Source organism: Dermacentor silvarum, chromosome 3 (genome assembly GCF_013339745.2).
Source record: "Dermacentor silvarum isolate Dsil-2018 chromosome 3, BIME_Dsil_1.4, whole genome shotgun sequence".
Classification (NCBI taxonomy): Eukaryota; Metazoa; Arthropoda; class Arachnida; order Ixodida; family Ixodidae; genus Dermacentor; species Dermacentor silvarum.
Genome location: NC_051156.1, coordinates 130,470,893 through 130,488,849, shown reverse-complemented (window position 1 = coordinate 130,488,849; position 17,957 = coordinate 130,470,893).

Genomic DNA, 17,957 nt, shown 5'->3' with positions numbered 1-17,957 from the left:
GCTAGACCTGGCTTTTGGGCTAGGCTAAGCACTACCAAGTCAACCCCAGCATTTTCCGGAGTTTATTGAGTATTTATCGATTAGCTATTGATTGGCTATCGCAAGGTACAGGCCACGTGTTTGGGCTAGGCTAATCACTATGAAGTCATCACCAGCATTTCCTGGAATGTATTATTTGTCGATTATCGATTAGCTATTGATTGGCTATCGATTGGCTATCACAAGCTATTGGCCACGTATTTGGGCTAGGCTAAGCACTACCAAGTCATCCCCAACATTTTTCGAAATTTATTGAGTATTGATCGATTACCTATTGATTGGCTATCGCAACGTATTGGCCACGTATTTGGGCTAGGCTAAGCACTACCAAGTCATCCCCAACATTTTTCGAAATTTATTGAGTATTGATCGATTACCTATTGATTGGCTATCGCAACGTATTGGCCACGTATTTGGGCTAGGCTAAGCACTACCAAGTCATCCCCAACAATTTTCAAAATTTATTGAGTATTGATCGATTACCTATTGATTGGCTATCACAAGGTATTGGCCACGTATTTGGGCCTACCAAGTCACTAAGCACTACGAAGTCATCCCCAGCATTTTCCGGATTAGCTATTGATTGGTTATCGACGACTGACTGTGTTTAAGTAGTCCCAACCATGCTTAGCTAGACTTAGCCAGTATCAGCTTCGCTAGTTCACAGGGCTATCTGCCATTGCGCTTGACCCTTTCTGCACAACCGTCACTATAAGCCCACATTTTTTGATTCAGCAGACACATTACGCCCGGCTTAAACAGCTCCGCTGTTAAAAATGTTCCACGACTTTTTCTGCATCACCATTTCATGATAAGACAATGTGACCAGTTAGCTTTCCATTGCACTAAAAAAATGGGCACCATGTCATCCCAGTTTTTATGGTCCGTTGCGACATACATGGACATGTTCACCAGTGTGCGGCTGGTATGCTCGGTCAGCCCATTTGTTTGCGGGTGATACGGTGTCGAGTGGCGAAAGCTGGAAGCGCATAAGCGAAGAAGCTCTGCCACGACATCTGCAGTAAACTGGCGACCGCGGTCACTCATGATTACTCGAGGAGGGCCGTGACGGAGTATGATCGAACGCAACAGAAAAAAGCAAACTTGGCTGGTGGTGGCAGATGACAAAGCAGCCGTCTCGCAGTACCGGGTCAGATGGTCGGCACATACGATTATCCAACGGTTCCCTTTCGATATGATGACATACTGTTTAGACATATATGTTGTGCACAAGATTGAATAAAGATAATTGAGTATAGGATTATTCCGTTTATAGAATGTCATTAGAGATTTTACAACGCTTAAAGAGTGTGTAAATATAACGGCTTTTGGCAGCTTTGTTTCTTAATATGCTGTACAGCTGACATTACGGCGTATGCCTCTGCAGTGAAAATTACCCGGGTGCAGGACAGTCGACTCCGAAAACGATATGCCAACGGCTGCATAAGACACACCAATATGAGACTTAGATGTGTCAGTGTAAAAATCTGGGCACGAACATTTTGCATGAAGTTCGAGAAAATGCATACGAATATGTGCTTCTGGAGCGTGTTGTGTAACATCTACAAACGATGAGTCACATTCTATGACCTGCCAGTGCCACGGTGGCAAGAGCTTAGCTGGAGCAATTAAATGATGATCGAGGAGTGGGATGCCCATTTCTTTGCTGAAAAGGAAGAGAATGTGTGCACAACAATGCGACGCCGTGCACTACAGCAACAGCCCACATGTAAAGCAGCAGGGCAATGCAAGGGTGTTGAACACACTCTAAACAATGGTTCTCTCCCCGAACAAGGTACAGTTAAGCGCAGTCAAGTGTTGTTTTCTAGCCACACCACAATGAGGGCCGTCAAATAAAATACTTCGGATCGTTAATTTGCAGCCGCAGAATTAATATTGAGATCTGTTTCGTACAAGATCACTACTATATTGACCTCGAACAAAACAAAACATTCAACAAAACATAGCTCTAACAGGGCCTCAGTCAAGAATTTTTCGGAATTGTGTCACATTGAGTGCAATTTCCTTTTCCTTCCAGGTACGACGGTCACCTGGAGGTCCAGGAGTCCTGAGGACAAATACCTGTGAACATATATGAACGATATCTAATGTGTTTGTTATGACGGAGCAGTTATGTCAAAATGAAACACATATTTAAAAACGCTTTTTTCTCTTGTTAGGAATGTATACATAAAAACTTCACTTGGATCTCTGTGCATTCACCCAACCGCTGCGGCATGTATACGGAGTGTGCTCCGGAGGACAAAATATTTATGTTGCTTGGCTCCCAAAAAAGTTCAATTCAAATACGTACGAGGTGTGTTCGAAAAGAAAACAAACTTTTGCTATAACATCTCTTTATTTTTTGTACCTCATTTTAAGCACCGTCCCCCTCAAAGTAGTCCCCTCTTCTGGCAATACATTCTTCCCATTATCTCTTCCAATTTTGGTAAAATTGACGGCACCTGGAACGCTTTTTCTGGGATGGCGCGTAGGTCTCGTGTAGCATTGTCTTGAAATTTCTTTTATGGCTTAGAAACGACGTTCTTTCATCGCGGTTTTGTGTTCGGGAAACAGGAAAAAGTCTAAATCCGAATTAAATCTCTCCTTCGAGATAATTAGGTATGCTAGTGTGCAGACCATCTCACCTGCTTGAAACCAATTCATGGCACACCTTCCTTTGCCAGACGTACACAGCACAAGAGTGCGTGCCCACTTAATATAACGCAGTCTGCACGGTGCTTTCTTTTTCTTTTTTTTAGATAACTAAAGGTAGTTTGTGCATGAATGCGGCTCGTCTTGCGCACGGAGAATCACTTGCATTCCAGATAGCAGAACGTGTTCATTGCCGTGTTGCTGATGATACAGATGTAGCGCAAGATACAATCGGCAAATGGCGTTTATTCCACGTTCATTTTGCGTCGAAGCCAGCGACTTGCAAGGCTAGGATTGGAGCCGTTATAAGCTTTGACACTCTGGCAAAATCCCACCTTGTTATACAAAATTTCTACCAGCTGACTCGTTCTTTCCACGACAGTCACCACAGTAGCAAGATGACTTTAGCGTTTTGGCCGCACCTGTCGCAATCCGATGGAAATGCAAAAAACGCCTGTGTCGCTATTTCGGTGCGCGTTAAATAACTCTTGGTGGCCACAATTATTCCGTAGCTCTATATTACTGCGTCCCTCGTTATCCACAGGAGTTTAGGGAGGCTCAGCCCCACAATATAAATTCTTTAACCACTCGTCGATTTCTGGCCTCCCTTCATTCCTTTCAGCTCGACGGCACTGCAGGTATGGTCACGGTAGCTAGTTGCAACGTCACGTGCATGCGCCTGGGAGGTGAAGAGGTGAAAACAAGCTAGCGTGTGCAAAGCAGTGAAGCTTCCGATATTTGCAATGCAGTTACGGTAGGCTCACGGGAGGAGATACCGACGCGCCTTGCTGCTTCAAAATAAACACTGAATCATTAACTACAACGGAGCAGCATAATAGGATCGGCTCGCGAGAATTTTTCTTGACACTCACAAACGCTATGTATGTCAGTCTTTCGGACAGGGCACCCCTCTTGAGGCAAGCGGAGGTGAATGAAAATATTTGTTGTTTCAACAAACTTAGACGGGCCGGCAAAATTCCACCCGTTTATTCGGCGTCTCAGAATATCGGAGCCGTATTGTCGTTATAACGTCGAGGCAGCGCAACAGCGCAACTTTGAAGCAAGCGCACTTAAATGTAGTTGCAGGTGTGCATGTTAGCGGCGGATCAGTTTTAACTAAACCTTGTGAACTAGGTTGAAAATTTCTCAAAGAAAGCCGAGTCCCCGTTTAAATAGCGACTGCAGCCTCAGCACAGCGAATTCAGATAAAACATTGAAGAACAACATTCGCCTGGCGAATTTTTTTTATTTTGGTGCAGCTCCCATGCTCCGTAATCTTACCCCGTTTAGCCTTTCCGCCCCACATGACAGCTGTTGAAAGCGCTTTTCATATACTGTAACATATTTGAATACATTTACTATCACCAACCACCTAAGCATCGGTAACAGCTACACAGATATATGTATATCACGCATGATCGCCAGCGGTGAGCGATCGACATAAAACGACAGCCTCGGAAGCACAAATGTAGCTACAAATAGCTATTCGAGTCCTCCGCGCCAGTGGTATGGTGTAGTGGTTAGCGCGTTTGGTTCTCACGCGGTGGACCCGTGTTTGCTTCCCAGTGTTTCCATGTTTGTGTCATGTGCGTTGCCATGCTTGTGTGCTGTGTGTGATCAATTTCCCATTATGTGGTTCTATGCTACGTGTATGAAACAGTACACAAAACCACTTTGCATGGCACCTGTCTATAAATAAATAATGTTTGTCATAAAAGATACCCACTGGGCCGCATAAATTTGAGCCGCTTAGCAAGCCGGACAGATGTGATCTAAAACACCACCGCTGTGGCACAACGTGGCCGCGGGAGCGAATCTTGCGCGTGGTTGTGCACGCTCTCGAGCATGGAAGCACGAGGCGGTCGGTGTCGCAAGAACAGGGAAGAAAAATAAAGAACACCTACGTTGAGCAAGCGCCACACAAGTGCGCTCAGCGAATCGGCAAACAACGCGTCGCTGAAGCAACCCGCAGAAGCTGAAGAGCCACGTCGGAAAGGCAGACAGAGCTGAGAATCGGAGGAAGGAGGCAGACGCGTTGGCTTGAGTCGGGCGTCAACGTTTGGGAGGCCAACAGCTGTCGGAGGGACGTGGTCGAGTGCACAACGCACGAGGGTACCTCTAAACGACTCGTCTTCCGCTCCCGGCAGCCAGCCGACCGACGAACCAGAGTCCGCGAGCGCTCACCTGCCGTCTCCGCTGGTGCCGTTCATCGCGCGACGCAACGCCAGTCAAACTGTGAGTGCGCAGTTGTAGTCGCTCTGAATGCTTGGTAGGGACGCTTGGTCTCACTTGCCCCCATGCCCTGTGCCCTTGTACGTGCATTTTGTGTTTGAATATGTGTCTAAGTGTCGTGATTGTTGATTTTCCGTCTTTGCTACCCTCGGAGCCGTTTCTGAGTGGCCCAATTGTGTCTGCTCCCCGAACCACATCATAACAATAGCGTCCGCGACTGGACTTCTCGCTGATTTATTAAGGCAGGTCGGAGCAGCGCAGTCAGGAATCGTAGCTGAGGGCTTCACGGAAAATGAATATGGATAAGTTAATTGCGGCAGGTGCAACGGTCAGCTTGACAGGCGCAGAGCTTAGGTTATGGGCCAAGGAGGATGTAAAGAAAGCGCGTGACGAGAGAGTGCTAGCACGTGAAGCCGATGGCCATAGGCTTGAGCTTTGAGAGTGCGAGGTTTTGGACAAAAAAGTTGCGCCTTGAAGAGCTTCGCGTGCAACGACCTTTGATCAGTGCAGGTGCCTTTGCTGAGGAACATGCGGCAGCGCTACCCGAAAAGCTAATCAGCCCTCACAAGCTTATCCCACTCTTTACTGACGAAAGAGATGACTTAGGCGCCTACATCCGAAGATTCGAGCGCGTCGCTACCGGTCAACAGTGGCCTAAAAAATTGCTTCTGCTTTTGGCCTTTGCCTCTCAGGGAACCCTTTAGCAGAATGTCACCAGAGGATTCGTTGGATTACAAAAAGTTCAAGTTGATCCTTCTGCAAGAGTTTCGCTACACTTGTGAAGGCTACCGTGAGGGGCTCAGAGGAGTTAAGCCTGAAGATAGAGAAACAGGCCGCCAGTTTGCAGCAAGGCGGTCAGGATACCTTAACAAATGGATTGAAACATCCATAATGGATAAATCATTCGAGGCTTTGAGAGAGAAGATTTTAATAGAGCAGCACATGGAATGGCTGGCACAAGGGCCTGTTCGCTTTCCTCAAGGAAAGAAAATGCGCTTCTCTTAAAGAAGTAGTACCTACAACAGATACTTATCTAGAAGCACACGGACAAAGAACCCTATGTTCTAGGCAACCCTCAGCCACCGATGAGAAGGCTTCTAGCGGCAGACAAGATATAACTCCAGGAAGGAAGTCTGAATTTCGTTCTACAACGACATGTGGCCTGTCCGACAAACTAGGACATACTGCGGCTGATTGCCGTCGATATACCAAAAGTAATACTTCAGTTGCATGTGGGAAATGTGGGCGATTTGGCCACCGCGCTGACAACTGTCCGCAGAGCAGGAGCGGGGCCGCTAAGCATCCTGCGTGATGAACCCTTAAGATGAAGAAGAAGCATTTGTCACGCAGGAAACTGCAGGAAAATTCTGCTCGTGAATGGAACGCTAGGAAAACATGGCCCATCTATCAGTTACTTACCGCTGAAGAAGGGACGAATGGGAGATATAATCACAATTGTTCTTCGAGATACAGGCAGCAACACGGTGATTGTCCGTAAGGATCTTGTACCAAGTGAACATTTTACTAGTAACAGCAGCCCTTTGTTCCTGCTGGACAGAACCGTGCAATACCTTCCAGAGGCTGAAATTGAGGTCGGCACACCGTTCTTCTCAGGAAACGTCGTAGCCAAACGTATGAATGGTCCCTTGTACGATCTGGTCCTCGGAAATATCGAAGGGGTATCTCCGATAGACAATTGGATAAGCGTGCAATCGTTCTTTGAGGAAAGTCCCAAGACTCGACATGAAGAAATATCTGTCAGGAAAACGGAAGATCTGCAAGAACCTCATAAGTCTGAAGATGAAGCCCGCGAGTCGAGAGAAACCTGTTTGCCTGATCAGTCTTCTCAAGTGGCCTACGTAAAACAGCCAGATATAATCATTAATCGCCTTGCTGTCCCTTTGATAAATATGAGCCAACCGGACCATAAAAATTTTTATCGAACAACAGAAGGAAGACTGTACGCTTCGAAAGTGCTTTGATGCATTTGGGAAAACGCTTTGCCTCCCAAGCTGGACACGAATCCGAATTTATAGTCGAGAAAGATGCTTTATAGAAAGCACTTATTTCCATCAGGGAAAGAACTGAAACAGCTTGTAGTACCGAGACCCTATATACTGACAGTGCTCAAGCTAGGACATGAAGGTCTCGTTGCGGGTCACCAGGGAATTAAAAGGACTACCGACAACTGGCCGGGCGTCAGTGAAGGCATGAACAGATTTGTCAAGTAGGACTATATATGCCAGAGAACCATTCCAAAATACCTTGTCCCACGGGCCCCTCTAGGCAACATGCCCATTATTGAACCACATTTCAGAGGGTTATGATCAATATTATGGGGCTGTTGAAGCCTTGTTCTGATATCGGGAACAGATATATTCTCACGATGGTGGATTTCGCTCTGGACAAAAGACAAGCTTGACATGGAAACAAGAACTACTTACGAGTATGTTGTTAGCTTACAAAATCGCCTTGAAGATACCTGTAAAACAGCAAATTAAGAATTGAGGTAAGCCAAAAACAGCCCGAAGGTCAGCATGACGCAAAGAGGCGTCCTCGAGAGCTGAACGCAGGTGACAAAGTTCTCATGCTGTTGCCTACTGAAAAATCCAAGCTTTTACTTCAGTGGAAAGGACTCTTCACAATCAAGGATCGAAAAAATGAACGTGATTACTTAGTTGACCTGGGTACAAAGAAAGGTTTGTTTCATATAAACTAGTTAAAGTGTTACGAAGATCGAGACAGCATTCTTCGGGGGAGAATTTCAACAGCGTGTTCAGCTGTAGGAAAGCAAACAAAAGACAGCTGTAGGAAAGGAAACAAAAGACAGCTGAAGGAAAGGAATTAGAGAGAAGCAAACGGAAGCGCTGAGGGAGCTTGTCTCATCTTTTGTAGACATATTATCCGATCAGCCAGGCCGAACTAAACTTGAAGAATGCCATTTACAACTGACGACACAGGCACCTATTCTGGTGAAACCATACCCTACACCCTTTGCAGTCCAGAATGATGTGGATAAAGAGATACATGAAATGCTTGAACAAAGAATTATTGAAAAATCCGTGTCACAATATTCGTCACCAAAGGTTGTGGTTAAAAAGCCAGACAACACAATCCGACTTTGTGTCGATTTTCGTCAAGTAAACGAAATACTTCGAGGTGACTGTGAATCGATACCCCCAATAGACACCATGTTTGGGAATGCGTCCCAAAAGACATACTTTTCAAAAATACATTTTGCCAAAGGGTGCTGGCAAATCCCCATGTAGAAGAGTCTAAGCCCATTACTGCATTCTTCATACCATCAGAGCCATACCACTTTAGGTACAGTCTGTTTCCCACTTAGGGGAAAACTCGGAGCGCCTTGCAAGGCGCTCCGAGTTCTTTCCTATGTGTGAAACAGAGTGTACGTGCCGTTCAGGCTGGAAACAGCACCATAAGTGTTCACGAGACTCATTCGGAAGGTAGCAGATGGTTTAACAAACGTATTTCATTACTTTGATGACGTATTAGTGGCGACCGACTCATGAGAGGAGCACCTGAGCACACTTCACATGCTGTTTCTTTTCAATTTTTTGGCCACGAAATAGGCAAAGGCACAATTAGGCCTGTGAACCATACTGTAGAAAACGTCAAGCATGCTAGACCACCGCAGACCCCATTTCGGAGGGTTATACTCGATATTATGGGGCTGTTGAAGCCTTGTTCTGATAGCGGGAACAGATACATTCTCACAATGGTGGGTTTTGCTACACGGTGTGCTGGCTCTGTGTCTTTACCATAAATATAAACTAAGTGGTAGCAGAAGCACTTAGAGTCCTTCATAGGTCTTTCAGGATACTACTCAGAATTCATACCAGATTACGCCCAGCTATCCTGCCCCTTAACGGAACTAATAAAGAAACGCGCACCAAATCAAGTCACTTGGAAAAGTGAGAATCAAACCGCTTTTGAGAAAATAAAAGGGGCTATTTCCAAGGACCCGGTGGAAAACCACGATATGATTATGAGAGACGTCGTAGTCGAGGGCCCCGGATAATTTGACCATCTGTGGTTCTTTAACATGCACCTAAATCTAAATACACGAGCCTTGAGAATTTTAGCGTATGGCTGTAATGCAATAAAAGGTATGAACTGTTTTTATACATTGTTTATTTTTTCTACCAATAACAAATGGTATTATGGACAATACCTGTTACATACTGCACGCACAGGGATGAAAAAAAAACATAGGCGGCCATCACACTACATGCTTGACCAGCGAAGCTCGATAAAGAATCTGTATCAGTATCTATTCAATTAGGCGTAAGCTCTCTTAAATTCTTCCAATTCAGCGGCATCATGGTACTTGCCTATTTTGGCTGCGGTGTGTGCTTGGCGACGTTCGTCATCTTGTATAGTTTGCATAGCTATTATATTGTCACGGGGTCGTGAGGTTGAAGAAGGCAGCAGTCGGCCGGTAAACGGAAAGTCCGATTACAGCAATAGACACTGGCACTGATAGCGGCGAGTATAGCATCGGCCGTGGAAAAGCTGATCATCGTTGGGACGCGCCGTTTTTTATACATCACGCATCGAACTTTCCAGCCTTATCACTGGTGGTCGCGCAAACTCTGAAATAAGCTTGACTGTTCGCGTCTTGCGCACAATCTTAACAAAACGATCTACTACAATTGTGAAGCTTCTCGAACACTGAGGCGCAGTCTGCGCCGATCATTGCTGACAGTCTTTGTGGGCGTAAACCGAATACAGCAAAACTGAAACAAGACACGCGCGTGCCAGGATCGTGCCGCAACCAGTCTTCGATTTCGCCTGTACCAGGGCTTAATACGGTAAACGTTAACATTCGATCACGTGTGGCGCGTAGCCGTATATCCTGGGCTGCCACACTTTTTGTTGACTGAACACGGAACCTAAGCTTCATTGTTATAAAGACTGAATAATGCTGGGAAAACCTTCTGAATCAGCGGAAAATTTTCTGTGTACAAGTATATATACAGCACAGTAATTAGCTGCATATATGCACACTCATCGAAGTTTAACTCTGACGTTCCCATTTTGCATGCATACGTTTTTCTAAACACACTAGCGCTGCGAGCAAGCGAAAACCGAAACTGGAACTGAAATCGGCTGCAAGCTGCCGGACTACTTGCGTAGTAACACAAATGTGCGGAGGCCCCGCCTCCGAAGCCTTCGCTCCAATGTCAAGAAAAGCTGTCGCCGAGTATAGTCAAATATTACAATATTTAAAAAAATAAAATAATACGCAATTTTTCAGCCTTTAAAAGCGTTGATACTTTGCTCCGCCGAGCTTCCAACATGTGGTAAAACAGGAAAGCACCTATTTCGACGGCGCTTGCTGTTACGTCACGTTGATCCGCCCACATCGCGATCGCTGTGACTCAGCGACGGAATTACCAACATGTTGGAATCCCGTCGCGGAGAGCCCGCGACGTCGCGGCGGTCACTGAGCAACGGAATTCGCTGTGTCGCTGTGTGAAAATCGCGCCATGTGAAACGGCCTTTAGACGACATAGGGAATCGCTTTTCCTAAGGAGACCTTCCTTTCTGTAAGAATCACAGAGTCACGCATCTTTTCTGTAAGAATCAAATATTTTCATGGTTTTTCTACCGAGCAGCAATGTACCCAATGCATTTGGCAGACCTGTGACGGCAGTCACATTTCAGTGACATCAGTGCTTTCTGATGGCACAAAAGCCAAGAGCGCGGTTACACTTTAAAATGAAGCTTTCTCTCCCTCGTCCCCCAAATAGGTGGGTGCTGGCTGCTGTGTTGAACGGTTGTATGGCACCGCACAAAATGTAAACTCGCACCGGATGCAGGGCTAACCACGCCCATGTGTACTTGAGCACGGACGTGAGCTCCATTGCACAGACGCCATCATCGTCCTTATATATCGTTTATTTCATTGTGATCCCTCCCTTCCTGTCACGTCGCCGTCATGGCTCCTCCGTCTTCACTGTGTAGTCGTCATTTCATTGTTATTTCCTCGTCATCATGCTGTCGCCGATATGCCTTTTTAATTACGCAGTCGTAATCATTCCCTGGTCATGACACCGTCATCATCACACCATCGTAATTATGCCGTCACTATTCCGTCTTCGCCTAGCCTTAGTGACCGATCATATAGATAGTCATTCCGTCGTTGTCATTTCAGTTTTGTCACCCAATGTCACCATGTCGTCGTTGTCATGCTATCACCCTCACTTCGTCGTCGTCACTCTAGCGTCCTTATCCACTACAGTCGTCGTAACTAGCGTCGTTGCTTCCTCCACCGTCATCACTCGTCCTTTGTCATTACATCGTCATCATGCCACTGTTGTTATTTCGTTGCTGTTCCACAGAGTCATATCCATACTATCAGCGTCATTTGTTAATCATCGTACCGTGGATCTGTGTGTTCGAACGCAGCATGCTTCTTCGACATTTTCGTGTATTTCTTACCTATATAAGCATTGGCCGCTATTTTCGCTGCGACGAAGAGAACTAGCGAACTGAAACACGAAGAAGAAAATTCAATGTCAGTATATGCGCCATCATAGAAGGAAAACCAAACCAGCTGGCGGCTGCCGGTACCCATGTTTTAAGAACTTAAAACTTATGTTTTAATAGTATTGCTGCCACATGTGTAAAAGACTAGCACCTGTTTCTGCCTCGTAACACTATAGTCTCTATTCATATTGAGCACTACACTCGCGGACAACTTTCTGCGGCAATTACCGGAAAGCTACGTAGGCTAAGCTCGCACAAGTGAGAGCGCTTCTGAAAATAGTACCGCGTTTTATTGCACGTTGGTTTAGGCTGTGGAAAAGAAAACACAAAGAGCTTATTAGGAGTTACATAAGACACAACAGACCACTGAGTGTAAAAAATTACTTAATTTCTGGCTTTTCCCTTCCTCGTCTGGGAAAACGTGAAACTGTTGCACGTGTAAGCTGCGTCGACTCAGCGTCTGTTCCGAGCAACCAACAGCACTGTCAAACGTTGCCGGACTACTTGGCGCGGTAACACATGTGCAACGTCCACGAACCCGCAGCTTTCCCATCATTGCCACGGAAAGTTGTCCGCGCGTATAGTTCATATGCCTCACTAAAGACAACTGCAAGCACATGATAATGCTTTTTTAAACGTCTTGTAAACCGAAGCGCTCAGACCGCCGGCTCCTGGCGACATGCAGAGATTCAGGTTATCTATAGCTTTTTAAGCGAAGCTTTATAGGCTCACAAGTTTCGGCGGTGGTGGAGGTGGTGCTGGTGGTGGCGGCGCTGTCACGCAGAACCGTGAGCCGATCCTGCTGATTGTGCAGAAAGGGTCCAAGCTCATTGGCACATTGTTATCATCATTATCAGCCTATATTTATGTCCACTGCAAGTCGAAGGGCTCTCCCTGTGCTCTCTAATTACCCCTGTCTTGCGCTAGCTGATTTCAAATTGCGCCTGCAAATTTCCTAACTTCATCAACCCACCTGGTTTTCTGCCGTCCTCGACTGCGCTTCCCTTCTCTTGGAATCCATTCTGTAACTCTAATGGTCCACCACTTATCCATCCTACGCATTACATGGCCAGCCCAGCTCCACTTTTCCTCTTATTGTCAACTAGAATATTGGCTATACGCGCTTGTCCTCTGATCCACACCGCTCTCTTCTTGTCTCTTAACGTTAGGACTAACGTTTTTCGTTCCATCGCCCTTTGTGCGGTGCTGAACTTGTTCTCGAGCTTCTTTATTAACCTCCAAGTTTCTGCCGCATATGTTAGCACCGGCAGAATTCAATGGTTGTACACTTTTCTTTTTAAGGACAGTGGTAAGCTCCCATGCCTGCCGCATGCACTCCAACCCAATTTTATTCTTCTGTAAATTTTTTTCTCATGATTAGGGCCGCTTGTGAGTAATTGACCTAGTTAAACGTACTACTTTACAGACTCCAGAGTGGCGATCCTGAATTTTTGTTCCCTTGCCAGGCTATTGAACATTATGTTTGCTCTTCTGCATATTAATCTTCAACTCCTCTTACACTTTCTCGGTTAAGGTCCTCAATCATTTGCTGTAATTCGTTCCTATTGTTGCTGAATAGGACAATGTCATCTGCAAACCGAAGGTTGCTTAGATATTCGCCGTTGATCCTCACTCCTAAGCCTTCCCAGTCTAAGAGCTTGAATACTTCTTCGAAGCATGCAGTGAATAGCATTAGAGAGATTGTGTCTCTATGCCTGACCTCTATCTTGATAGCTACCTTTCTGCTTTTTTGTAGAGAACCAAGGTTGTTGTGCAATCTTTGCAGATATTTGCCAAGATATTCACATATGCCTCCTGTACTCCTCGATTACGGAATGCCTCTATGACTGCTGGTATCTCTACTGAATCAAATGCTTTTCATAATCTAATAAAGCCATATAGTGAGGTTGATTTTCCTCCGAAATTTTTGTATTACCTGGTTGATGACATGGATATGATCCATCGTTGAATATCCCTTCTCGAAGCCAGCTTGTTCTCTTGGTTGGCTGAAGTCAAGTGCTGCCCTGATTCAATTGAATATTATCTTGGTGAATATGTTATACAATACTGAAAGCAAGCTAATGGGTCTATAATTCTTCAATTCTTTACGTATCTCCTTCTTATGGACGAGTGTAATGTTGGCGTCCTTCCAGCTTTCTGGTACGCTTGATGTCGTGAGGCATCGCGTATAAATGGCCGCAAGCTTTTCTAGCATAACATCCCCTCCATATTTGATTCAATCGACTATTATTCCATCTTCTCCAGCAGTTTTTCCCCTGGTCATGTCTTTCAAGGCCCTTCTAACTTCATCGCTAGAGATAGCAGTAGCCTCTGTATCCTGTTCATAACTACTTCGAGCGAAAGTAGGTGGGCTGCTCTGGGAATTGTGCAGGTCAGTAAAAAATTCTTCCGCTGCTTTTAATATATCATCAAAATTGCTGATGAAATTACACTCCTTATCTTTCAGTGCATACATTTTTCTATGTCCTATGCCAAGTTTTCTTCTCACTGATTTCAGGCTGTGTACATATTTTACTGCTTCCTCAATCATTTCCACGTTATAATTTCGGATATCCCTTACTTTCTTCTGGTTAATCACTTTCGACAGTTCAGCGAATTCTATCTGATCTCATGTTTGCCGTTTCTTTATTAGGTCCCTTCTTACTTGGGAGAGCTTAACTACTGGTTGCCTTGGTGCCTTACCTCCCACTTCAATTGCTGCTTCTGAGACCAGCCTAGTCACGGTTTCATTTATTAACTCAATTTTGTCTTGATCGTCGCGTTCTAAAGCTCCATATTTGTTTGCGAGCACCAGCCTGAATTGGTCTGATTTTATCCTTACTGCGTCTAGGTTGGCCTATTTCTTCTTGACTAATTTTATTCTTTCTCTCTTCAAGGCTAGAGAAATCCTAGACCTCACTAACCTATGGTCACTGCACTTTACCGTACCCAGCACTTCTACATCGTGCGCTATGCTGGCATCGGCCGAGAGTGTGAAATCTATTTCATTCCTTGTTTTTCCATTAGTGCTTTTCCAGGTCCACTTCCTGTTGCTGCGCTTCCTGAAGAAGGTATTCATTATTCGGAGGCTATTCCTTTCCGCAAATTCTACCAACATTTATCTTCTAATGTTCCTAGAATCGATGCCGTAGTTGCCAATTGGTTGCTCGCCAGCCTGCTTTTTCCCCCACTTTTACATTGAAGTCGTCCATGACTACAGTATACTGAGTTTGTACCTTTCTCATCGCTAATTCAACATCTTCATAAAACTGTTCTATTTCTTCATCATTGGGACTGGGTGTTGAGGCGTTAGGCTTGTACTTCTTTCATTCTATACCTCCTATTCCACTTTATTACGACTGCCACCCTGTCAATAATGCTGTAGAACTCATCAATTTTGACCACTATGTCCTAATGGAGTAGAAATCCTACTCCGAATTCTCTATTATCTGGAAGACCTCTGTAGCAGAGGACGTGGCCGTTAGTCAGCACTGTATAAGCCTCACCAGTTGTTCTAACCTCACTAAGGCCAATAATATCGCAGGCAATACCTGATAATTCTTCAAATAGCCCTGCTAAGCTAGCCTCAGTCGATATGGTGCGGCTGTTGAAGGTTGCCAGGTTCAGTTTCCAGTGGCGGCCAGTCCGGACCCAGAGATTCTTGCAGCCTCTGCCACTTGGGACTCAGGGCGATGGTTTAATTGTAGGAGTCATACCAGGGACGAAAAAGAAAGAAAGAAAGAGAGGAAGAAAGAGAGAGACACATACCACATACCGGGGACGAAAATTGCCACAAATTGGTACATTGGCACATACCATAGAAAAAGAGAAAGAATAAGGCAGAGAGAGAGAAAGAAAGAGAGAGAGAAATGAATAAATAGAGAAAGAAAGACCGAGAGAAAGAGAGAGAGAAAGAAAGAAAAATAGAAAATCACCACGAAGGTCAGAGAAAGAAAGAAAAAGAGAGAAAGAAAGAAAACCACCACGAAGGTCAGAGAAACAAAGAAAAAGAGAGAAAGAAAGAAAATCACCACGAAGGTGAGAGAAACAAAGAAAGAGATAGATGTAGAGGAAGAGAGAAAAAAACGAGAGAGAAATGAAGAGCGAGAGAGAGAGAGAAACAAAGATATAACGAGAGAGAGAAAGATAGAAAGAAAATCACCATGAAGGTCAGATACACACACACGACAAGCTTCACTTACCCCCCTTTTCGCGACAAGATAAGGGCTGGTGATATTTTTCTACCTCCGTTTGTGATATAGATGATTTCAAAATTTTATTCTGTCATCGTGCAGCCATCGCATTCTCTCAAGAACTTAAAAAAAAAAATACTTGCATCCATGGGCCTAGAGGTAAAAACGTGCTTCGTAGTGTTGAGCAAACGCACGTCATAGGGTGTCTTTCGAATTTATATCCCATTAGCTTCAATAACGTATATATATATATATATATATATATATATATATATATATATATATATGGGGCCGCCGGGCGCGACTTTTCTCGAGTCCAAGTGCCCATTTTGCTGGACATTCATCTAAAACCAGCGCATCTACTCTTGCTCTTAATAGCTCTCCGCGATAACGCGCCTTGTAATAAAGCTCTAGCTTCTGTTTGATATTACGCAGATCTTCGGCATACACGCCTGGTTAGCGCTGTTAGCTTTTCAAGCGTCGTCTCGAGCCCTTTCTTTTCCTTTTCGGCGTCGAACAATAAAATGCTGGATCTTTGTACCACTTTCATTTTTATCTTTAGTTTCAAATATTCCCACTGCTCTCCTATTTTGTCCACACTATCCTCGCTGATATTCTTAATTTCGTGCATCACTGCTCTGTGGAAACGTTCATCTGCTTATAGATTTGATTTCAGTTTCCAATGCTGCCATAAAAAAGAATTGCTTTCTTTCTTTGACGCTATCTGACATTTTACAAGGCAGTGATCAGTAAATGAAATATGCGAAACACCATTTCTCCGCGAAGATTTCAAGGGGCGCCGCAAGGTGGCGCTACGCTTCGGAGCGATGCAGAGGGTCGTCCACTCTTAGTACGAACACGGCGCCGCGTGGCCGCGCTCCGCGCTGCGCCAGCGCACATGGCGCGGCCGCGCATCGAAGCCAACTGGCGCAGGCGCACAGGGGCTCGGAGGCGGGGCTTCATGTCGTCTGCTAAAACGCCCGAGCGAGCCGTGTTTGTGCCGTCTGTTGTCTGCTAAAGCACAACGCGTTCGCGCGCTTTAGCACAGCGCGCACGCGCGCTTTAGTAGACGACACGAAGCCCCACCTCCATGCCCCTGTGCTCCTGCGCCGCTTGTCTTCGATGCGCGGCCACGCCGTGTGCGCTGGCGCTCCGCGGAGCGTGGCCACTCGTCGCCGTGTTCGTAGTAAGAGTGGACGATCCTGTACAACGACGCTTCACATACAAAGGCACACACACGATCGTAGAAGAGATACGATCTTAGTTTTATTTTATCGTTGAGTACGGCTGTCCAATCGCGACGCGCGTACTAACGCGGCGCACGCGTGGCCGCCGGGGCAGAAGCTAGGCCGCGTTATACGAAAACCGCGATTTCCGTGGGCGCCACAAGGTTGCAGTACGTCTTGGAGCGATTCAACATTCAGCCAGCGCCGCAAGAAGGCGCGACGCTAGTGAAAGATGTGCGCTAACGCACAGACAGAGAACCTACACACGTTATAGGAGAGGCCACTGCGTTTTCATTAAAGACAGATATGCCAATCGCGCTGCGCGTACTAGCGCTGATGCGCCCACGTGGCCGCCAGGGTGAGCTAGTGACGTCACGTAATGAAGAAGAAACATAAGGACCTGTGAAATGAGCGGCGTGTTGCAATAGCTTTTTACGATCCCGAAGTTTAGAAACGCCGCCATCCGGACATTTTCACACGACGCCACAAGGTGGCACGACGCGTCTAAATTTGCTGGTGTACTTCCGTTTGTTGCCGGACGCGATCGCCTGGAACCTAGCCTATGACAGCTTCCCTGTAAAAAAATGGAGCTTGGCAGTCGTGGGCTGGATAACCGGTAGACCACCAGAGTTACAGAATTTGTAGCAAGAGAGGGGAAGCGCAGTCACGGAGGGCAGAAAATAACGTGGGGTAATGAAGTTAGAAAATGTTCATGCGCAAGTTGGAATCAACTAGCGCACGACACGGGTAAATGGACATCGCCTGCAGTGGACATAAATATAGGCTGATCATGCGGAAACAAATGGCGGTGGACATCGAGGATCGCGACACACGTGATGCTAGTGACCATGAAGGCAGCGTTTACACTGCAGCTCCCCGCTCCCTATCAACTCCACCGACGCCCCACAAAATTAAACGCATTTCGACCACTACAAACTTACCTTTGCTAATGTTGTCAAGATGACTAAGACCAAAGCGTCAGAGCAAGCGAAACCGAGATACGACAAAATTACAGGACAGTCTGTCCTCGCTTCACTCCTAGCGAATGAGGGTACAGATATTCACAGACAAGCCCTGGAAAGAATCCCTGATTGTGGCT